The sequence below is a fragment of the Chanodichthys erythropterus genome, chromosome 20, assembly GCF_024489055.1.
Source record: "Chanodichthys erythropterus isolate Z2021 chromosome 20, ASM2448905v1, whole genome shotgun sequence".
NCBI classification, from domain to species: Eukaryota; Metazoa; Chordata; class Actinopteri; order Cypriniformes; family Xenocyprididae; genus Chanodichthys; species Chanodichthys erythropterus.
Window position 1 is genome coordinate 16,516,753 of NC_090240.1, and position 25,635 is coordinate 16,542,387.

Here is a 25,635-nt window from a genome sequence, read left to right on the forward strand (position 1 = left end):
TCTGCATTAGCTGCCTGCATATGGAGAACATCTTTTTCATGGTGCTGGAAAGATCTACCTCTGACGTCATCCTGGGTCTCCTGTGGATGTCACAACATGAGCCTACGATCAACTGGAACCCTGGTGAGATACTTCAATGGCATGAAGCATGCTTCCACGACTGCCTGTCTCCTGTTAACGTCCCTCATCATCATCCAAAATTCAGCTTTGGCAGTTCACCACCCGTGGTCACCCTGAACTCCACCACCATCAAAAGTCCTGAAACCGAGAGCAAAGTAGAAATTACTCCAGAGTACCGGGCATTTCAAGATGTGTTCAGCAAGCGGTTGGCTACTCAGTTACTACCTCATTGCCCATGAGACTGTGCAATTGACCTGCTACTTGGGGCTACTCTGCCCAATGGCAGAGTTTACCCATTGTCCATCCTGGAGCAAAAGGTTATGGAGGAGTACATCCAAGAGGAACTCCAACAACACTTTTTCTTTGTTGCCAAAAAAGAATGGAGGATTGAGGCCATGTATTGATTACCACGCCCTCAACTCCCAGACAGTGAAGTACAGTTATCCTCTTCTTCTGGACCCAGCATGCACTAGAATAGCTGCGTGGGGATCATATCTTCTCCAAGCTGGCCCTGCAGTGCGCCTACAATCTCATTCGTATTTGCAAGGGAGATGAATGGAAGACTGCCTTTCTGACACCATCAGGTCACTATGAATATCAGGTGATACCTTATTCCAATTAACCCTCAATCCTCCAGGGGTACACGAATGAGGAGTTCCGGTGTTACAGTAATTCTCAACGCCTACATCCATGTGCCTTCTACTCCAAAAAAACTGTCCCCGGCGGAGCAGAACTACGACATCGACAATCGAGAGCTCCTTGCCATCATGCTCACCCTTAAGGAGTGGAGACATTGGCTGGAGGAAGTCGAAGTCATTACTAACTATTGAATCTGAAATAACTGTGAGAGGCTAAACGACTTAATCCCGTCAAGCTAGTTGGCACTCTTTTTCACAAGATTCGACTTTGTCAACACATACTGACCTGGCCATAAGAACTGCAAGGCAGATACCCTATTTCAACTACAACATCCAGATCCTGAGTCTAGTTCTCCAGAGCCCATTCTCCCTCCAGTCATGATAATCAGTCCTATCCAGTGGTCCAATGACGATCAGATCCTCCAAGCCACACGCTCTAAACCTGCTCCAACAGGAGGTCCTGAGGGAAGCATCTATTACCATCCGCTTGCCATCTGTCCCTCATGGACTCAGCTCATACTTTACTGGGCTCTGGACACCAGGTAGCTAGAGAAACCCTCTTGCTCCTCCGTCACCACTACTGCTGGCCCACGATGACCCAGGATACTCCTGATACGTCAAGGGATGCTCAGTCTATGCCATCACCAACACCCCATGTAAACTCCCAGAGGGAAAGCTGGTACTACTACCCATTTCTCAACATCCCTGGTCACACGTGGGCATTGACTTGACCAATCTACTGCCCTCAGATTCTCATACCTGTATTCGTCATTGCCGACCGCTTCTCAAAGGCATGTAAACTGATGACACTGAAGAGCCTGCCCACACTGAAGGCCGAGATTCTTTTCCAACACATATTTCATCACTTACCTGAAGCCTACCTGAAGCCATCGTATCTGATCACAGTCCCCAGTTCATCTCTTGTGTCTGGCAGGGGTTTTTCAAGCTTCAGGGAGTTTCCGTCAGCCTATCCTCTGGTTACCACCCTCAGACCAATGGCCAGACTGAGCGGAAGATCCAGGAGATTGGGAGGTACCTGCAGTCCTACTGCCACCAGAACCAGAATGGCTGGAGCACTTTCTTCACCTGTATGCCCAGAGTATGCAGAGTATGCCCAGAATTCCCTCTGTCAATCCACCACCAGGCTTACTCCATTCCAGTGCATCATAGGGTACCAACCTCCTTTGTCCCCATGGTCTGGTGAGACATCAGAGGTTCCAGCTGTTAATCACAGAGCGAGAGGGTGTGGGACTCAGTGCAAGTGCAACTTTAACAGGCAGACACAAGACACAAGAGACAGGCTGACACCCACAGATCTTCTACCCCTCATTATTAGGCTGAGAAGGTTTGGCTTTCCATCCGTGACATCGTCTTTGTCTGCCCTGCCATACAATGAGCCCCCACTATATAAGTCCTTTCACTGTACAGAGGCAGCTAAATAAGTCACTTATGGACTCAACCTACCCTCACACTACATACCCTCAAACCTACACCATCATTTCATGTCTCACTCCTCAAACCCCACTCTGAACATTTGTTATCTACAGGGTCCATTCCATCCACGATTTGTGACGGCGGGGGAACCGGCTGGAGTACCTCATCGACTGAGAGGGGTATGGTCCAGAAGAGCGTTCCTGGGTTGCTTATAACGATGTGCTAGATCCATTCCTACCTACCCAGTTCCACAATGAACATCCAGATCGCCCTGCTCCCATAGGTCGAGGTCGTCCCCATCATTGTATCATCCAGCTGTCCACACTCCGCCCACTCATTCAAAATTGCCTGAGTTCTAATTCCCTGCACCTGCACACCCTCATCAACGCACACTCAACTGTCTGTCCCTTCATTTCAGTGTCTGGACTCATCATTGACAAACTCTTCAGACTCCTTACCTGAATACTCACCTCAGTGCTTACCTGCGATTCCTAAATTCCTGTCTTCTGTCAGTCATCATCTGTCTGCTACCATCATTCTCTGACTTCTGCCCTGACCATCTGTCTCCCTGTTCACCAGCTATCTACGCACCTGCACCTAGGAAACCAGTATTACCCTCCAGCTAAGTCACTATCTGACTATCTGCTTTATACAGACTCACCTGTGCTGTATTCCCATTCTGCTCACATCTCCGCTAAATAAAACCTGTTGAAAAGTACTTACCTTTCTGTCCTCTCTGTGTTTGACAACGTCCCCAACTGTTCTTACTCCATCTCCTTTTCCTATACCATCTATTCCTTTCCCTATACCATCTATTCCTTTCCCTTTCTCATCTCTTTCTACCTCTTCCATTGTTCCTCTCCCTCTCAATATTACCCTTCCTCATATCCTCCAAAACCCCTCACTCTTACACCTCTTCCTTTTCCCATTCTACCCCCCCCCCCTTTGTAGTTGTTGTAATCGAGAAATGTTGTAAATTTGCATTTCCTGTGTTGTGTGTATTACTAACCCTGCAAACAAGCCTGCACTGTACATGATATCTTCCTGTCCTGACCATTGCCTGTATCCTGACTACGATTCTGCCTGTCCCTTGCTGTTCCGGTTTGTTCCCGTTTGACCCTGCCTGTACGACCACGCTCACTTTTGATAAAAGCTTTGCAATTGGATCCCTGCCTGAGTCCAGTCTCGTTACAGCATGGTACTGATTACAGGAGTCTATATACATCTATCTTTCGTACTGCTTATAATATACTGTGTCGTGGGTGTGCTGGATGATTACTGACATTCAACGTGGTAATGATATGGGAGTAAAGAGGTTAGGGGAACGTTCTAGGAACCTTAGAATAATGTTAAACTAATGTTGGAATAACATTCGACAAACCAAAAACTAAAGATCTATATCCATTAAAGTGCCCTTATTATGCCTTTTTTAAATGTTTCTAATATTGTTTTGGGGGTCTCCTACAACAGGTTTACATGCATGCAAGTTCAAAAAAACACTTTCGTTTTCTCATAATATACATTTAATTTCAACTCAGTTCTCAGTGATTGGTAAACAATTCATTAGAAGAGCTAACACCGTGAGCTAACACTGCTCTGATTGGTCAGATGCCCAATCCTTTATCAGGTATATGAAAATAAATTTATAATTATAACAATATATATATATATATATATATATATATATATATATATATATATATATATATATATATATATATTTACCAGTACAGGTTGTATACCTGTTACATTAACATTCTATTACAATACAGATATAGCTCCACTCTATTGTAATAAAAGCTGGTCCAAATAAGCTGGGCATTGATCCATATTTTGAGACCAAGCATTTTGTAAATCCTGCATTAAACTCCCCGAGGTTTGAGAAGCAGTCATCAGTAAAATGACGGGAATACAACAAAAGATTGTATTGTTGTGGTATTGTTGAACAAAATTAATTATTCCTGGCATCTGTGCGCACGATAAGTGGGAGGGCAGTATGCTAATGTTTCGTTGTGACGTCATAATGAAACGACTTGGGATTCGTTTTACAAACGACTCATTTAATTGACTCCGAGTCGACTCTTACTTTTGAGAGACAATAACTTATATATGGTAAACTTTCAGATTTAAAACTTTGCAGGATGTTTTCATTCACTTAGAGCTATGTTACACACTACATGAAAGGTCTTTTTCAAAAATCCATAATAAGGGCACTTTAAGAAAACTTTCCTGGCTAACCAAAAACAAACCTTAACAAAAGAACGTTCTGGGAACTAAAATTGTTAGCTGTGATGAGCTGCGGCTGATTGTGACACAAATGACAAAGTCGTCTGACTGGTTCTCATGCACTTGGATATTATCTTATTGTAAATCTGCCTATTAGGAGCATTACAGGCACTTGATCAACATTCTGTTTAGCTAGTATGTTAACAGCATTGGACTGGCCATAACAATGTCAAGTGCTTGAATAATAAAACATGATGATTATTTTAACCCATCTGTCTATTTTGAGTGCTACATATACTAAACAATTAAATCAAAATAAACCTGTTGGTTTTGCTTCTCAGAACTCCTGGAAGTATTACTATCACTATCCTCCCAGCAAGTTATAAATTGAAATGTCTATCAAATAGGCCTGCATTTTTGAAGTATCAGGCATTTGGCTTCTTTGCTTAACATTTTCCAACTAAGATTTAGGTAGAAGATCTGGTTCTAAGTTATTTGAGTTATTGATCTTTTAAACTTTTTAACGTTTTAGATTTGTGCCCTACTGTAACATCTCAGACCAAAAAAAAAAAAAAAAAAAAATAGCTACAAGCTGTTTGTTTTTATCATATGCAAATATGATACTGTAGCACTGAGATGGCTATCAGCTCTCATCATGACAAACATGATTCCCAACATGGAGAGAACGTCTCAGGTTACAGATGTAACCCTGGTTCCCTGAGTAGGGAACGAGACGCTGCGTGGTAACGCATTGGGAACCTTCTGCGTGATGTTGTCACTGAAGCACTCATGTATCTAGCCAATCGCGTAGCGAGACGTCAGAGACGGGTGACGTCACGGACCAGGAAGCTATAAAGCACACTCGAATGCAGAGCACGCCAGCTTCTAAGTAAGTCTGAAGCAAGCACTCGCAAGTGTGCAGGGGTACGGCAAGAGACGCAGCGTCTCGTTCCCTACTCAGGGAACCAGGGTTACATCTGTAACCTGAGACGTTCCCTTTCGTGGGAACTATCGACGCTGCGTGGTAACGCATTGGGAACGCAATCCCAACTGAGCTGTAGCTCAAGCACTTGCCAAGGTTATCTTGACAGGACAGAGGACCCCGGAGTGGAGCCAACATCAAGGTTATAATATTTAATAAATGTGTGCTGGCATGACCATCCAGCTGCATCACATATATCACTCATGGAGACTCCCGACATCAGAGCTTTTGATGCCGCCATACCCCTGGTCGAATGGGCGCGAACATTCAAGGGAGAGGGCTGTCCGGCCGCTTCGCATGCAAGTGAGATGGCCTCGACCACCCACTTGCTCATTCTCTGTTTTGATGCTGGGCCCCCTTTTTTAGGGGACCCATAACAGACAAACAACTGATCTGACTTACGCCACAGGGCAGCTCTGTGGACATAAGTATCCAAAGCCCTTACTGGGCATAACAGATTCAACTTTTCCTGATCCGCAGATTCAAATAGAGGAGGATAGAAAGACTGAAGCACACTGGGGCCTGGGACATTGGTAGGGACCTTTGGGACATACCCTGGTCTAGGATACAGGAATGCCTTCACCATTCCTGGAGCAAATTCAAGGAAAGAGGGAGCGACAGAAAGTGCTTGTAAATCTCCTATCCGCTTCAGAGAAGTGATAGCCAATAAAAGAATCGTTTTCAGAGTGAGGAACCTCTCAGGAACCTCCTCTGCGGCAGCTAGAGTTCTTACTAGAACCAGAAAGTATGACCATATTAGCCCAGTTCTGTCAACATTACATTGGCTCCCTATTAAACATCGTATAGATTTTAAAATCTTGCTACTTACTTATAAAGCTCTAAATGGTTTAGCTCCCCAGTACCTAAGTGAGCTCTTAATGCATTATAGTCCTTCACGTTTATTGCGATCTCAGAATTTAGGCCAGTTGATAATACCCAGAATATCAAAATCAACTGAAGGCGGCAGATCATTTTCCTATTTAGCACCTAAACTCTGGAACAATCTTCCTAGCATTGTTCGGGAAGCAGACACACTCTGTCAGTTTAAATCTAGACTAAAAACACATCTCTTTGCTCTTGCATACACATAACACATTATCAATACATTAACATTTTTCAAATCCGTTAAAGGATTGTTACGCTGCAATAATTAGGTCGGCCGGAACCGAGAACATTTCCTATAACACTAGATATACCTGTACATCAGAACAAGAATGGCATCTACGCTAATATCTGTCTCTCTGCTTATCCTGAGGTTTGCCGGGTGCTGGATCCAGGCCGTATCCAGGTCAGATGGAGAACCTGCGTCTGGACCTGACTACAACGTAGCCCAGGATCCCCGTATCCGCTTACATATATTTATATATAATCGATTTTTAATCTCTATAATAAAAATGTACAATTCAGATTTTGATCTCCATATACATTTACATATATATATCTTCCAAGGGGTTTTTTCCCTCCTAGGACTTTTTTCCCAGTGCTAGCACGCTGGGTTTTTCTCCTAGGGGGTTTTTTCCACCCCTGGAAGTCAGCCGACATTGGCTTAATGTAGCACCATCTTGTATATGTTACATATTACCACGCTTGTTTGTACAGTTTTAACCACTTCCCTTTTTTTTTTCTGTGCTTCTAATATGTAAAGCTGCTTTGAAACGATTACCAATTGTAAAAGCGCTATATAAATAAATTTGACTTGACTTGACTCTAGTGGTTCAAAGGGAGCCTCAGCTAACCCTTGTAAGACCACAGCCAAGTCCCAGGTTGGCACCCTTGTGCGCACTGGAGGCCTCAACCTCAGTGTGCCACGGAGGAAGCGTGTGACGAGGGGGTCTCGTCCTACCGAGATATTCCCCTCAAGAGGTGCATGATATGCTGAGATTGCTGCGACATAAACCTTTAGGGTTGAGTGAGATAGACCCTCCGAGAATTTTTCCTGGAGGAATTTTAGCACACAGCTAATGGAAGAAAGGACAGGCTCCGTATTTAAATGTCTACACCAGGTAGAAAACAAATTCCATTTGTAAGCATACAACTTCCTCGTGGCGGGAGCTCTGGAGTTAAGAATGGTCTCCACAACCTCAGTTGGGAGGCCAGCATCTACGAGCCTGGCCCCCTCAGGGGCCAAGCCCATAGTTTCAGTCGTTCTGGGCGGGGATGTATGATTGTGCCGCCCGCTTGGGACAGGAGGTCCTGTCTGAGAGGAAGCTCCATTGGGGAGCCGTTGAGTAACGACACTAGGTCTGAGAACCATATCCTGGTTGGCCAGAATGGGGCTACCAGTATTAGATTGGCCCCTTCTCGGCGTACTTTTCCCAGAACTCCCGGGAGCAGGGCGATCGGGGGAAATGCGTACAGGCGCAGCCTCGGCCATGTCTGTACCATAGCATCCAGACCCAGAGGTGCTGGATGTGTTAGGGAGTACCAGAGCGGACACTGGGTTGACTCTCCCGAAGCAAACAGGTCGACTTCCGCTCGACTGAAATTTTTCCATAGGAGACTCACCACTTCTGGGTGGAGTCTCCACTCCCCAGGCCTTGGCCCCTGCCTCGACAGGGCATCTGCTCCCACATTTAGATGTCCCGGGATGTAGCTGCCCTCAGCGAGAGCAGCTTCCCTTGGGACCACAGGAGGATCTGACGGGCCAAGTAATATAGTCGGCGAGACCGCAGACCCCCCTGATGATTTATATATGCAACCACTGCAGTGTTGTCCGTACGAACCAACACATGGTAGCCTCTCAGGTCTGGGAGAAAGTGTTTTAAAGCTAGAAACACTGCCATCATCTCTAGCCGATTTATGTGCCAAGAGAACTGATGGTCTTCCCAAAGGCCCTGAGCTGAGCGACCACTCATGACCGCTCCCCGGCCCGTGAGGGAGGCATCTGTTGTAAGCATTACTCGACGAGTAGGGGCCCCCAACACGGGTCCTTGGGACAGGAACCGGGGGTCTTTCCACATGGTCAGAGAACGAAGACATCGTTTTGAGACTTTGATCATGCGAAAAGGATTTCCGCTCGGGGAGAACCCCCTGGTCCTGAGCCACCACTGTAGGGGTCTCATGCGCAGAAGGCCAAAAGGTATTACGTTGGACGCAGCTGCCATCTGACCCAGCAGTTTCTGGAACTGCTTTACAGTGAGTGACTGGCCTAACTTCACCCCTTTCATAGCCATAAGAATGGCACTCACCCGAGCGGGGGACAAATGTGCCCGCATCGTGGTGGAGTCCCACACTACCCCCAGATAGTTGGTGGATTGAGCTGGAACTAGCACACTCTTTTTGGCATTGAGCCTCAGCCCAAGCCTCTTCATATGGGACAGAACGGCATCTCGGTGCTGAACTGCTAGTTGCTCTGACCGAGCTAGAATCAACCAATCGTCGATATAATTCAGTATGCGAATGCCCTGGATCCTCAGCGGAGCCAGAGCTGCGTCCACGCATTTCGTGAATGTGCGGGGTGATAATGATAGGCCAAACGGAAGAACCCTGTACTGGTAAGCTTCGCCCCCAAAAGCAAACCTGAGGAACTTCCTGTGAGAAGGATGGATGGATACATGAAAGTACGCATCTTTCAGGTCTATTGCCACAAACCAGTCCTCGGACCTGATCTGTGGTATAATCTGTTTGAGTGTCAGCATCTTGAACTTGAGCTTTTGTATTGAGCGATTTAGCACACGTAAATCTATGATAGGTCGTAGACCTCCATCCTTCTTTGGAACAATGAAATAACGGCTGTAGAAACTTGACTGATTGCTGGGAGGAGGAACCCTTTCTATAGCTCCTTTTCGCAAAAGTGTCGCAACTTCTTGTTCCATAACCAGAGACTGCTCGGGGGTTACCACTGTGGGAAGAACCCCGTTGAATCTGGGCGGGCAAGACCCGAACTGGATCTTGTAACCCTCTTTTAAAGTGAGCAGCACCCATTTTGATATATTCGGGGGAAGTTTCCATTCTACCAGAAGATTTACTAAGGGAACCAGTCTCTCGAGACTGGCCTCTGGTGTTTTTTGAGCACCTGATTCGACGCTCTGAAGCGGCGCACCGGCAGAGAACAATCGAATCAAGTGGCCGGCCCTCCTCGGAGGGTCGGTGGGGACCGCTGCGCCCTGACGCACGCTGGGTGGCAGGGTTGGCATAACGATCCCCTGAGGGCGCCGAAGGGGAGCGGCTGTTAGATGTATTTTTCGCCGGCTCCCTTCGGAGGGGGCCGCCCTCATCGGTTCCTGACCCACAGACATCAGGACCGCTTCGAAGCCTTCCGGGCCAGGATAACGTAGCCACCAATGCTGCCATAGAGCGGCCGATTTCTTTTGCCGTCTCTTTGGTGGCACGGAGAGCCAGGTCAGTTGCCATCCTGATTTCCTGGATGCACTCATATGTGGCCTCCCCGCTATTCTCCACTTCCCCCAGCAGGTCAGCTTGATATGCTTGTAAGAGCGACATGGTATGTAAGCATGCCGCCGCCTGACCTGCTGCCGCGTAAGCCTTGCCCACCAAGCTTGATGTGGTTTTTAGTGGCTTGGTGGGCAACGTCGGGGTTTTCAGCGACGATGCAGACTCAGGGGAGAGATAGCCGCATAGCCTTGCTGTTTCAGCCCCACGATGTTACTATACATTGAGGTTTGAGGGCTGAACACACGATAAGACGCCGGCTTTTTCCATGACCTCGAAACCTCGGTGTGGAGGTCAGGAAAGAAAGGCAAACCCCGACGCTGGGGTAGTGACCGAGCGGGCAGAAAGCGCTCATCCAGCTTGCTTTTCGGTTTCGTATCTGCCCGCTCTGCTGACCAGTCGATTTTTAATTTGGCCACAGCCCTAGTCACTACTTCCAGGAGCTCCTCATATGCTGGGGAAGAGGATGGCGGTTCCTCTTCCCCCACGCTCATCACATCAACCTCCTCGGAGGAAGAGAGATGAAGCGCGGGTGCCTCTCTCCGGGGGGAAGAAACCGCTGCGCGTGCTTCCGCCGCCTGAGGAGAGGCACTGGGGCTGGCCGGTAAAGGGCGAGATAAGGCTGGGCCCGTCTCAACCCCCTCTGCCAGCTCCATTTGCGAACCCCACGAGTGAAGCCGCCGCTGCGCCTCAGCAACAGCGGGACCCGACCCGCGGGGAACGCCAACCGGAGCACCCTCTTTATTGTTAAAGAGTGCCCGGCGTGATCTTAAAACTCTGAGGGTGAGCCTCTCGCAATGAACACAGACAGCCCCCTCGAGAGCTGCCTGTGCATGCTCAACCCCCAGGCAGACAACACACATCTCGTGAGTGTCCCCATCTGGAATATATCGTGTACATGGGTGAACACACTTTTTAAATTGTCTGTCTTCCGCCATTTCACTCGTGTCTAATCACTATATAAATATATATATATATATATGTGTGGTGCACGGTAACACTCTTGTCCTCAGACGAAGAGATAATGTTTTCCAAATAAGCAGGACAAACAACACCAAATAAGACACACAAGATAACATAGAGCGCTTGCTGAAGACACAGAAGCTGGCGTGCTCTGCATTCGAGTGTGCTTTATAGCTTCCTGGTCCGTGATGTTCCCCGTCTCTGACGTCTCGCTACGCGATTGGCTAGATACATGAGTGCTTCAGTGACGACATCACGCAGAAGGTTCCCAATGCGTTACCACGCAGCGTCGATAGTTCCCACGCAAGGGAACTGGATCATTGTTGGGATTCCCTTATATGGGAGGCAGAGATGATGGATAAATGCTGCACACAAAGAAAATCTCCTCCACCCTGACCAGAGAGGAATCGCCTCTTATTATGGTTTATTTTAAAGAAGACTTTTATTTCTAAACATGATCAAATGTATATGCAAAATTCATACAAATATATTTAAAGTAGATTTAAATGCTTATTATATATTTAATTATATCAATACATTTTATTATTTTTATTTTTTAAGGCTCTTAAAAAGTGTGAAATGTGTCCAGATCTGAGCACACATTAGTAAATTTGTCTATATGGTCACACTTTATATTAGGTGCATTTAACTGTACGTATTTAAAAAATAAATAATTATTAAGTGCTGTCACACAAGGTTGAAAGAAGAACAAGATGATTATGATAAAGTTTTAAAAGTCTTTAATAATCCACAAAAAAGGTAATCAAACCAGGCAGGAAAACAAAATACAACCTCTAACATAGACGTCACCGGATCACTTGGAACTGAAAAGACTGCAACTTAACCCTCTGGAGTCTGAGGCTGATTTGGGGCTTGGAGAAGTTTTGACATGCCCTGACATTTGTGCTTTTTCAGTTGTTCATAAACATATAAATTACAAAAGTGTCATTACACTGTATTCAGCACAAACTAGGCTACAATAATATGTGAGAAACATGTATGTACATGTTTGTATTTTTGAAGGAATAATGTTTATGCGTGGTTATTGAAAAAACAAAAAACTTAAGTCACTGAAATAAGGCCAAAAAAAGTATTTTAAATCTGTGTTCACAAGATGGAGTAGCCACCATTATCCTGTGTGTATGGGCTGCATAGACTTCCTCTAGGTAGTAGCAACCGCTACAGCTCCTCTAGAGGCGGCGGACACACCTTTACTGTAACGGTTGTATCAATTTGTGGGTCCCGAATGGACCCACCGCGGAGGTAAGGTTTTAATCGCGGATGCAGCACGGAGCCACGGCAGATAATGAGCTGAATCTCGGACTTCTGACATGGCTCTCTTTTCATACAAACAGAATGTTTGTTTTCGATTTGACTTGCACGATTTAAAACCTGACATTTCAACGTTTCTTTAGACGTAAGTGTCATTTTTTTGTCATTAGTATTCATAAGTTACAGTTCATTTTCTGAGAACTATCAGATTGGACTTCGTTTAGAGGGAGAGGAGAGATCATGCATCATTTTAGTTTTATTTATTTTACAAAAAGCACAACGCGCTCCAGTATCTGTGGGACATTTAGTGGAGTATGAGGGGATGGACCGGGCCCCATTATCAGACCACTCACCAGCCCTTGCTGAGCCCGCTCCATGCCTCCACACGACCACTCCCGCTTCAGACCTCGCTGAGCCCACTCTAGTATCTGTGGGGCTTTTGGTATCTTAACTCCCTGAGGTCTGAAAACACGCCGCCGTGTTTTGCAGTTTTTTTTTTACATTGCAGCAAAACAGACTTAAAATACTCCATCTTTTTTTGTCACAGAGACATAAGTAATATATCAATTGAAACTATAGAATATCTTCTTTTATTTGTATACACTCAGAGTAAAAACAAAATGTTGTGCTTTTTGTAAAATAAAACTAAAATGATGCATGATCTGTCATCTCCCACTGAACAAAGTCTAATCTGATGGTTCTCAGAAAATAAACTATAACTTAATGAATACTAATCACAAAAAAATTACACTTATGTCTAAAGACACGTTGAAATGTCAGGTTTTAAATCGTGTAAGTCATATTGAAAACAAAAATTCTGTGTTTATGTAATCTGTATGAAAATTCAGCTCATTATCTGCTAATGCGGCCACGCCCATGAAACCAGGGCTATTATGAGTCAATACATGCATTCATCGTCTCAATCGTGTATTTATTGTCTTGAAAAGTGTTTATCTGTATGTAAAAGCCATGGTTAATGACCTTTGGAAGACATGCCGTTAGTTCCTGATATGTCCTCTTCTTCTGTAGAATAATTTGTGGACTAAATGTGTACAGAGAGCGCCCTCCGGCTACAAGTATGAATTGAAAACACCATTCCTGAAATGTCCTCTTCTTCTTTAGAATAATTTGTGGACTAAATGTGTACAGAGAGCACCCTCCGGCTACAAGTATGAATTGAAAACACCATTCCTGAAATGTCCTCTTCTTCTTTAGAATAATTTGTGGACTAAAGGTGTACAGGGCGCCCTCCGGCTGCAAGTATCACCTGAAAACACCAGCGTTCATAGTTATGACAGTGAATATAGAATAAATATAACTCCTCTGTATAGAAAATTGACCATCAATATTTCTCCAAATGTGCATGCTTTTAAACTAAAAGCCTATATTCAGACTCTTTGCATCACAGAAATACATTATATTTTAAAGAATATAATAGAATACCATTATTTTAAATTGAGCTGAGACATGATTACAGAGGTTTTTTTCACAGCCTACCTGACTGAAAGGCCTCATTAATATGCAAGTCATTTCAGGTCATTATTATGCAATTATTTTGTCTTCTCAGGTGTAAATGAGCCATTATTCATGATGATTCACACCTCCACGCATACTGTGTTTCTTGACAAAAAGTGTCTTGCAAAAACTAAATCAATATATTGTTTTATATGAACAAGCAGGCATTATAATTTTTACATAATTTTGAAGCAAAAACTCTAGTCTACAACCTCCAATACCCAGAAGTCTTGTAAACACAGATTTAATATATATTTTTGGCCTTATTTCAGTGACTTAAGTTTTTAGTTTTTTCAATAACCACGCATAAACGTTATTCCTTCAAAAACACAAACATGTGCATACATGTTCCTCACATATTATTGTAGCCTAGTTTGTGCTGAATACAGTGTAATGACACTTTTGTCATTAATATGTTTATGAACAACTGAAAAAAGCACAAATGTCAGGGCATGTCAAAACTTCTCCAGGCCCCAAATCAGCCTCAGACTCCAGAGGGTTAAGGTGCTTCCTGGAGTAGCCACCATTATCCTGTGTGTATGGGCTGCATAGACTTCCTCTAGGTAGTAGCAACCGCTACAGCTCCTCTAGAGGCGGCGGCAACCAATACAACTCCAGATTCAAGATAACAGATACATGCCACCCACACAGCAGGAGACTCCTAGGCAGATCCGCATTCAAGTCGCCAAACCTGCGTGACTGTCAAAGTCGTTTTGGCATTGCCCAGAGGATCAGCTCTGCCTCCAGGCGGTGCCGTAAATTCTACTGTCAATCAGCGGATCCTGAGCGGACCCATGTTGGATCCGTGGACGCGCACACACCTTTACTGTAATGGTTGTATCAATTTGTGGGTCCCGAATGGACCCACCGCGGAGGTAAGGTTTTAATCGCGGATGCAGGGCCGCGGCGTTAACTGAAATTCAGTCACGTGTAAAAAAAACTACCGCCAGGTGGCGCAAAGGGACGGATTGGAAAGTGACTGTAATGATTAATGATAAAAGTGACTGCCATGATTTCAGAAACAACACGTTCCAGGGGATAGATCGCATCTTATTTAACACAGACCTATATCTTATCGAATTGAGATATTTCTTACTTTTTAGGTACAATTATTGCTGAGTTTAAGTTCACTTTTTAGATGTTTCAGATTTTCGCAGAGAGACAGCTGAAAGCGCACCCTGTTTTTTTTTTATTTTATTTTATTATTCAAAACAAAAGTACAAGGTTTGTTATTGTGAGCGTACACAAATAAAAGTAGACCATTCGTAGTCTTGCATCAATCTGTAAGCTATCGCCAAAAATGACGGAAGGCCTGTTTTTGTTTCAGCTGTCATGAGGAAAAAATCCACCAGAACACGCCGGCGCTTTCGTCGGCCAGACGGATAAAAATGTAGCCAATTTAGTTTCATATTTATATTTAAATATTGGGCTATTGCCTATTATTTTTAAATGAATAAATTCCACCTATGTTCATTATGAAAAGGGAATAGCATGACGGATGCGGAATGTTGGGAGACAAATGCAGCGGGTCAGACATAAGTTTGACCACTTCATCAAGTTTTGTTTTATAGTAAGTATTTCTTTAAAGTGAATTTCGTTTTGTAGAAATTGTATCTTAATTTCAATCAATGTTTCATCAACCAATTGCCTATATTTAATAAATAGGAAGAAAACCATGAATGTCGGGTGTGGAATAGAAACGAGTAAGGCTTTTGAATAAGGCTGAAGCAATATACGTCTTTCTGTTTTAATTAAATTTATTTATTACTTCATTACATGTCTTTATTACTTAAATAATTGATAAGATGTTTTTGGTCGAACAATATATTTTAGCTGGTCTACTGAGACACACATTTGCGTAGTGGCCTATTGTGCAAACTTTTTTTTCCTACCACACGCCAAACATTTCTTGCAGATTTAAAAAACAAACAAACAAACAAACAAACAAACAAACAAACAAAAAAACACGACGCTCCGACTTTTACAAAATCCCTCCTCGCTCCAGTCAAAACTTCGCACATACTCTGCTTGGCAGCAGCAGACGCTGGAAAACGCGCGTGGGGAGGGTCGATCCCATTCGGAACTTCTGGAGTGGAGCGTGAAAAACTGCAAAACACTGCAAATCTCCATAATACAAACAAATAAAGAAACTTACTGCAAATACTCATAACAGAGTCTAACAATTGTGTATTTCGTCAGCTTATTTCATATGATCAGATCAGGATGTTAAAATTAACAAAAAGAACCAAGATTGCAAAAAGGTCTGTCACGCGCATAGCTAATGCTAATATTTTGAGTCTCCCGCCCTCTGGATTAATGGCTTTGGTGACAAACATTTTAAACAAAGCGCCCTTCCCCCATCTCAAACTTGTCAAGCACTGTTAGGTTGGGTGAGTGCTTTTTATACACACAAGATAATGTAAAAAATTATACATTGATATATAAATGCATGGAACACAATCGGTTTGTTGTTTTTGTTTGTTTTTCTTTAACATTTTTATTTTATTTCTTTGTCTTTTAGGAACATTGGATGGCAGATTCTGTACAGTTATTGTTCTAATAATATACGGAACCATAATGTTACATATCTTGGTCAATTCTTTCGAGCTGCTTTACAGCTTAACCACAGTTTGCAACATCAGCAGTTATTGAAATGATCTGAATCAACACAGATCTGCTGATATAAATAAATAGGCCTAAATAAATAGCAAAAAACAAGATTGGGTTTGTACGGTTCATCTGAACTATAATTTAATGATTTATGTTATGATGTTATAGAAGTACAATGTACAGATGCCTATATGTTTTGCACAAAGTAATATTTAATAAAGAATCTTAAACTTCGTCATTTTGCTCTTAACTGCAGTCAAAATACAAATAGGCCTATACAATATTCATATGCATTGTGTAGCCCATGGAGAGTCAGATTAGGCGCACTCTACAGCAGAAACTTTTTATCTTAATAGCCTAGCACTTGTTGAATAACAAAATGTTGATTATTGGGATAACGTTTTTTTTGTTGTTTGTAATTGTGTAGCTTATGGCATGACATTTCTTTTTGTAATGTTTATGAGCATGTTAATGGATACAAACTGCACAATTGCAGTTTATCAGATTGTTACATAGCTATAGTTGAAACATTAACACATTAAAATCGTCTGATAATCATACAGTAGTTAACATGAACCCTTTGTAAGCGATGTATTACCATTACACCATGGGCGTACGGGACACCCCCCACCCTATGATGGGCCCCGGCGCAGATTATTTACTATTTAGCCTTTGCTTTTTTTTAGAACTAAACTCAATTGACTAAAGATAAAAATAAAGCATCCAACTGAAGCCCAAAATGCAAGCAGAATACCACAGAAACTAGTGCTAAATTACCACAAAAGGGGGAAAAATTCACTGTTGTTTCCATCGCCATTTGTAAGGTAGCCAAGACAACAGCAAGCTTTGATGCGCTGTGCTACTGCGTTACTGCTAGCGGTCGTGTGCCGACACAAATAAATATGTTCGGTCTTTGCTGAGATATTATTATTATTATTATTATATTGCCCAAACGTAAATAGCATATAAGTCTAGAGTTAGGCTATTCTTTATGTACTGTAAATACATGAATTTAGTTTTGAAATTTGTGTCTAACTTAGAATTTAGAGCAGCTAAAATATATTGTTAGACCAAAACATCTTATCAATTAATTAAGTAATAAAGACATGGATGTATTTAAGAAATGTAATAAAAACAGAAAGACTTCTATTGCTTCAGCCTTTTTCAAAGGCCGCGGAAACATGGTTTCGTTTCCATTCCCCTCCTGACGTTCATGGTTTTCTTCCTATTTATTAAATATAGGCAATTGGTTGATGAAACATTGATTGAAATTAAGATACAATTTCTACAAAACGAAATTCATTTTAAAGAAAGACTTACTATAAAACAAAACTTAATGAAGTGGTCAAACTTATGTCTGACCCGCTGCATTTGTCTCCCAACATTGCGCATCCGTCATGCTATTCCCTTTTCATAATCAACATTGGTGACATCTTTAAAAAAAATAAATAAATTAGGCTATAGCCCAATATTTAAATATAAATATGAAACTAAATTGATTACATTGTTATCCATCTGGTCGACGAAAGCGCCGGCGCGTTCTGATGGATTTTCTCCTCATGACAGAAACAACTTAAAACAGGCCTTCCGTCATTTTTGGCGATATCTTACAGATTAGTACAAGAATACAAATGGTCTACTTTTATTTGTGCGCTCACGATAACAACAAAACCTTGTGCTTTAGTAAAATAAAATAAATAAAAACAGGGTGAGCTTTTAGCTGTCTCTCTGCGAGAAACTGAAACGTCTCAAAAGTGAACTTAAACTCAGCGAATAATTACCTAAAAAGAAAAAATATCTCAATTCGATAATAAATTCGTAGGTCTGTGTTAAATAAGAGGTGATCTACCTGCTGGAATGTGTTGTTTCTGAATTTGATATTTGATATTTTAAGGAATAGAATACACTCCTGCATTTAAATGCGGCTGCAGGAGTTGCAGTTTTTTTTTATGACGTTTTATTAATCCGTCCATTCTTTTTAGTTTCAATGATTTAGCTAAATCGTGCCTTAATAATGGGAGCGAAATTATTCAGTGACTCACGTTTTACTAAAATAAAGGGATATAATTCATGAAACACGCAACAATTTATTAATCAGTGTCCAAACAGATAGGCTATATTTTTCCTAAGTAGTTATCTGTCAAATAAAGGACGAATACGAATAACAACGAATGTGCGAGTCAAAAATCCATGCTGTTTTATTAAAGGAGTTTAAAATATAAATAAAACATGTATTTGTGATAAATATAGGCCTAATATGTAAGAAAACTTACATTTTGCATAAAGATAAATGTGCTTTGATGCATTTGTTGGATAACATGTGGTTAAAGCGCCACTCAGCGGTCAAAAGCTGCAAATGCACTTTGCGACGCGGCGGCGGCAGGCGCGGCGGTAGAAACACCGTTTTGGATGGCCACCTACTGTACGTCACCCCACTAAACCGCTTCACCAGAAATCCCGCCCTGCAGGTAATTTCATTGGTTACAGTCACAGGTAGTTTTAGGGTTAGTGTTTGGTATAGGCAATCACAAAAAAATTGATTGACATGAACAATAAAATCTTAAGAATCAGCTGCAGGGTGGCATTGGCCTGACTTCTTATATCACACTTGGACGTGGGCAGGGTTGGATATCCACCACAGACTATAGCTCCTCTAGAGGCAGCGGTGACCACTACATCTCCTCCAGAGGTGGTGGCGACCGCTACAGCTCCTCTAGAGGCAGCAGTGACCACTACAGCTCCTCCCGAAGTGGTGGCGACCGCTACAGCTCCTCTAGAGGCAGCGGTGACCACTATAGCTCCTCCAGAGATGGCTGTGTCTTCTCCTGAACTCTCTGCACTGCTCTATTATGACTACAGAGGCTGTCCATGTACTCTCTCTGCCCCATGCTATGGTCACAGAAGCCGTCAATGAACTCTCTGTGCTCCAAGCCACAGGCATGACTCTCCCATGGCTGCCTGATCCTCCATGGTCTCGTTCACTGCTCCATAGTCTATTGTCTCATCCAGTGTTCCACAGCCCAGGCCCTCCACTGCTTCACGGTCCAGGTCTGCAACTGCCCCATGATCCTGGCCATGGTTTAGGTCCTCTTCCTCTTCATGGGCCTGGACCTTCGTCCCTCCCCCTAGATCACCATGATCACCAATGCTCCTCCTCCACCCTCCTGGGCTTTTTGTTGTTTTGGTTTTGGGGATGGGTGTTCCATTAGGGCGTCAGGAGCTGCCCTATGAGGGGGGATATGTCACATCTGTTTTTGTGGTTTTGTTTCAAGTTTGTTTTAATGTCTTGTATTTTGAAATTTTCATACTCATGGCTCCTGTTTGCCATGCGATTCATTGCCCCTCATGTGATCTTGTATTTTGGTCTGTTTACTTCATGTGCCATGTCCTGATGGATTCCTTTGTCTTATGTGTCATGTTTTCATTGGTACATTGTTTGTTACCTTGTTATCAGTTCTGTCTTTTTCTGTTTCCTCATGTCCATGTATTAAAGCCCTCATGTTTGCATTTAGGTATGTTGTTGTTAAGTTTAATGTGTCAGGTCATAGTTTATAGTCAAGCTCATGTTCATGTTTATGGCTTATTTCAAATTTTGGATTTTGTTTATAGTTTATGTTTCATGCTTTGGAGTGGATTTTCACCTAATTAAAAAAAAAAACTGCTCTTGGGTGCATTACGTTATCATCCTCATCTGCTCCATGTCAGCACCTTTACAGATGCATCAATAACTGGGTTGACTCTCCCGAAGCAAAGAGGTCGACTTCTGCACGAACAAAATTTTTCCACAGGAGATCCACAACTTCTGGGTGGAGTCTCCACTCCCCGCGCCTCGAACCCTGCCTCGACAGGGCGTCTGCTCCCACATTTTGATCCACAAAGGATCTGACGGGCCAAGTAATACAGTTGTCGAGACCGCAAACCCTCCTGATGGTTTGTATATGCGACCACCACTTTGTTGTCCGTGCGGACCAACACATGCTGGCCCCGCAGGTCTGGGAGAAAGTGTTTCAGTGCTAGAAACACCGCCATCATCTCCAGCCGATTTATGTGCCAGGAGCGCTGATGGATCTCCCAAAGACCTTGAGCTGGGCGACTACTCATGATCGCCCCCCAGCCCATGAGGGAAGCATCTGTCGTGAGCATTACACGGCGAACAGAAGTCCCCAGCACGGGTCCCTGGGACAGGAACCAGGGATCTTTCCACATGACCAGAGCACAAAGGCATCAGCGTGTGACTTTGATCATGCGAAAAGGATTTCCCCTTGGAGAAAATCCTCTGGTCCTGAGCCACCACTGTAAGGGTCTCATGTGCAGAAGGCCAAAAGGTATCACGTTGGACGCAGCTGCCATCAGACCCAGCAGTTTCTGGAACTGCTTTACAGTGAGTGACCGGCCTAACTTCACCCCTTTCACGGCCGAAAGAATGGAACTCACACGAGCGGGGGACAGATGTGCCCGCATTGTGGTGGAGTCCCAGAATACACCTAAATAATTGGTGGTCTGAGCCGGAACCAGCACACTCTTTTTGGCGTTGAGCCTCAGCCCAAGCCTCTTCATATGGGACAGAACAACATCTCAGTGTTGAACTGCCTCCTGCTCTGATCGAGCTAAAATCAACCAATCGTCGATGTAATTGAGTACACGGATGCCCTGGAGTCTCAAAGGAGCCAGTGCTGCATCCACGCACTTCGTGAATGTGCAGGGTGATAATGATAGGCCGAACGGAAGAACCCTGTACTGGTAAGCTTCGCCCCCTAAAGCAAACCTGAGGAACTACCTGTGAGAAAGATGGATGGACACATGAAAGTATGCATCTTTCAGGTCTATTGCCACAAACCAGTCCTCGGACCTGATTTGTGGAATAATCTGTTTGAGTGTAAGCATCTTGAACTTGAGCTTTTGTATTGAGCGATTTAGCACACGTAAATCTATGATAGGACGTAGTCCTCCATCCTTCTTTGGAACAATGAAGTAGCGGCTGTAGAAACCTGACAGCTTGCTGGGAGGAGGAACCCTTTCTATAGCTTCTTTTCGCAAAAGTGTCATAACTTCCATAACCAGAGACTGCTCTGGGGTCACCACTGTGGGAAGGACCCCGTTGGACCTGGGCGGGCGAGACCCGAACTGAATTCTGTACCCTTTTTCTATAACGAGCAGCACCCATTTCGAAATATTCGGCAGAAGTTTCCAATCTGCCATAAAATCTACTAAGGGAACCAGTCTCTTGAGACTGGCCTTTGGTGTTTTTTGAGCACTTGGCTCGATTGTCTGGCGCGGTGCACGGAGTGGGGACTAGATGTATTTTTCCCCGGCTTCCTTTCGGAGGGGGCCACCCTCCGCGGTTCCTGACCCACAGATGTCAGGACCGCTTCGAAGCCTTCCGGGCGATAATAACGGCCCGCAGGTCCGTTTTACCTCCAGAAGACTTCTTTTGAGCGGGCCGACCCGATCCCCAAGCTCTCTGCGGGGGAGCATGGGCGGCCACGCTCACTTTTTGTTGCACTCTGTGGTGCGCCGAGGAGCTCGGCAACAGCGGGGCCCGACCCGCGGGGAACACCGACCGAAGCGCTTTACACCCACTGTAAATGTTTCTCTTTGTTAGGTTTGGTTAGTGGTGTCTAAAATGCATCTTTACACACAACTGCCAGCCTGCATGGAGAGCTTCTTGAGACTCCAGAGACACCAGCAGCTTCAAATACCTGTTTGCTGCTCAACACTGGCTTTTTTATAGCTGCCCTTTTAATACAATACATTTTTTTGATAGGAACTTTCATTAATAAGCTTTTATCTGACCGAGTTCTGCTGTGCTCTAAATCACTCACAAATCTTATGATAATTCGATAATCTCCATTAAGTTTCACACAATATTAGTTGTTTTCATGCCTTTTGCACAACATTGCACCATTTCATGATCTTCATCTTCAGAAAGATCTTTCTTCCTCCCCATATTGCATGAGAACTGTGACTTGCTTAATAATGTGGAACAACCTCTAAGTAGGGTTTCCATAGATCTGGCAAATTATTTTGTCTGAGATTGATACCAGTTAACCAGTTAATACCATGGATAAATAAACAAACAAACATTTTCTTAGAAAAACTAAAATCTGAATGTTTATTGTACTGAAATCTTACTGATATGTCAATTGCATAATAATTTGGAACGCAGTGTTATGATACCAGTCTTTCTGAAGTACAGTTCAAATTGGTACATGTGTAGGCTATTATTTGACTAACAGAAAATTCTCATCATATCATTATTAACAAGTATCACTATTACAGTTTTTCTCAATCGATTTGACACATCTCTCCAAACTCAGTTCACTGTTCTGAAAACAGTTCCACAGTTCCACAGTGACACTGAAATTGTCCTAAACAGGTTGTACATTTTTCTTAATTTGCAAATTACAAATCACATGCATATTTTTTTCAAAACACTGTGCAAACAATTATCAAATGTTTTCACAGTAGTTCATACAGTCAACCAAAATTTTTATATATCAGGAAAAAACAGCTGCAGGTCTTTTTATTGGTTTTACAAACTGAAAAGAATGGGACTGAAAAGAATGGGAAAAGGAAGAGGTGTAAGAGTGAGAGATTTTGGAGGATATGAGGAAGGGTAATATTGAGAGGGAGAGGAACAATGGAAGAGGTAGAAAGAGATGAGGTGGAAAGGAATAGATGGTATAGGAAGAGGAGATGGAGTAAGAACAGTTGGGGACGTCATATGCAGAAGAGGACAGACAGGTAAGTACTTTTCAACAGGTTTTATTTAGCAGAGATGTGAGCTGAACGGGAATGCAGCACAGGTGAGTCTGTATAAAGCAGATAGTCAAGTAGTGATTTAGCTGGAGGGTAATACTGATTTCTTGTGTGTAGGTGAAGGATGGGCATTGGTGGCTGGTAAGCAGGGAGACAGATGGTCAGGGCAGAAGATGGAGGAAACTGCAGGTAAGTACTCAGGTGAGTATTCAGGTAAGGAGTCTGAAGAGTTTATCAATGATGAGACCAGACACTGAAGTGAAGTGAAGGGACAGATGGTTGATATAGGGTGCGTTGAGTGCGTAGGGTGTGCAGGTGCAGTAAATTAGAACAAATGAGTGGGCAGAGCGTGGACAGCCGGATGATAGGATGATGGGGACGACCTCGACCTCTGGGAGCAGGGCGATCTGGATGCTTGTTGTGGAACTGGGCAAGTAGGGATGGATCTAGCACGTTGTCTCAAGCAACCCAGGAATGCTCTTCTCCCATTTGATGAGGTCTTCCAGCCGGTTCCCCCACCGTCACAAATCGAGGATGGAATGGACCCTGTAGATGACAAATGTTCAGTGTGGGGTTTGATCAGTGAGACATGAAAGAATGGTGTAATTCTGTAGTGTAAGGGTAGGTTGAGTCCGTAGGTGACTTATTTACCTGTCTCTGCACGGTGAAAAGACCTATATAGCGGAGGCTCAGTTTACGGCAGGGCAGATGAAGATGGATGTCACAGTGGAAAGCCAAACCTTCTGTCCAGTCTGATAATGAGGGGTAGAAGATCTGCAGGTGTCAGCCAGTCTCTTGAGTCTGCACACTACCTGTTGGAGATGCACATGTGCTGAGTCCCACTCCCTCTCGCTCTGTGTCTAACAGCTGGAACCTACAATGGCTTTCCAGGCCATGAGTACCTTGAGTTTGGTACCTTAGGATGCACTGGAACAGAGTAAGCCCGGTGGTGGATTGATGGGGGGAATTCTGGGTGTATTCCGCCCAGGGGAGGAAATGTTCTGTTCTGGTGGCAGTAGGACCTCAGGTATCTCCCAATCTCCTGGATCTTCCGCTCAGTCTGGCAGTTGGTCGGAGGGTGGCAACCAGAGGATAGGCTGACGGAAACAGCCAGAAGCTTGAAGAACTCCTACCAGACATGAGAGATGAACTGGGGACTGGATTCAGGTACGATGGCTTCAGGTAGGCTGAAGTGACGAAATACATGACCCTTCAGGGTGATCAGTTTACATTGACGATGACGAAGACGATATGATGCTCAGTCTGACCCCATGTAAACTCCTAGAGGGAAAGCTGGTACCACTACCCATTCCTCAACAACCTTGGTCACATGTGGGCATCAACTTCATGACCAATCTACTGTCCTACTACTACTGTCATCGTTGACCGCTTCTCAAAGGCATGTAAACTGATCAGCCTGAAGGCCCTACCCATGGCATTTGAAGCAGCTGAGATTCTCTTCCAACATGTGGGCATCCACTTCCGCTATAAAGGGGAGGTCAGGATTGGGATGGATCAGGATCGGAGCGGACACAAAAGCTTATTTGAGGCTCTGGAAGGCATGAATTGCAGATGGGTCCCAGGACTGAGACTTGGACCGGTTCTTGAGGAGTGAGTTGAGAGCAGAACTGAGGAGACTGTAGTTATGAATGAAGTGTTGGTAGAAATTAGCAAACCACAGGAATCATTAAACTTCCTTCACGGTGACGGGTTGGGGCCAGTTCTAAATGGTCTCCACCTTCCTCTGGTCCATCTGAATGCCTCGTTGGTCGATGACGTAACCCAGGTACTGGACTGAGGTGGTGTGGAACTCGTACTTCTCCAGCTTGAGGTATAGGTGGTGTTATCTCAGCTTTTGGAGGACCTGCGTCAAGCTGGAGGTGTTCGGCCAGCTTCGAGGAGTAAATAAGGACATCATCGATGTAGACAATGACGAATCGCTGGAGGAACTCCCGGAGCACCTCATTTGTTTACACCTCAATCGTTTACCCCTATTCATAGTGACCTGATGGTGTCACAAAGGCAGTCTTCCATTCATCTCCCTTGCAAATACGAATAATATTGTACGCACTCCGCAGGTCCAGCTTGGAGAAGATGCGAGACCCGGGCAGCTGTTCTAATGCTGCTGGGACCAGAGGAAGAGGATAACTGTAATTGGGAATTGGGGGGAGTTCTACCATCTGGGAGTTGAGGGCGCTGTAATCAATACACTGCTGCAAGCCTTCGTTCTTTTTGGGCGACAAAGAAGAAGCTGGAAGTGGAAAGTTGAATGAATTGTTGTTGGAGTTCCTCTTGGATGTACTCCTCCATGACCTCTGCTCCTGGATAGAAAATGGGTAAACAGAGTAGCCCCAGGTAGCAGGTTGATCGCACAGTACCATGGCCAATGAAGTAGTAACTGAGTAGCCATCCACTTGCTGAACACATCTTGGAACGCCTGGTACTCTGGAGGAATTTCTACCTTGCTCTCTGTAGCATATGCGCATGTATCAGAATAATCAACAAACTTTGGAGTTTTCAGAACGCTTTTAACCTGATGAACTGTGTTCGTTAATCACTAAATCGGCTTCGACCAGTCTGCATAAGATGAGCCCACTTGACACCTTTGTGGACCCGTGAGGGTAAGCTCCAACTTCCTCACTTTGGTGACTTCAAAAGGACGTCTCCGGTGACCACGCGCTGCCATCGCGCTCAGCTTCGGGACCGCCATCTTCCAGCGAAACT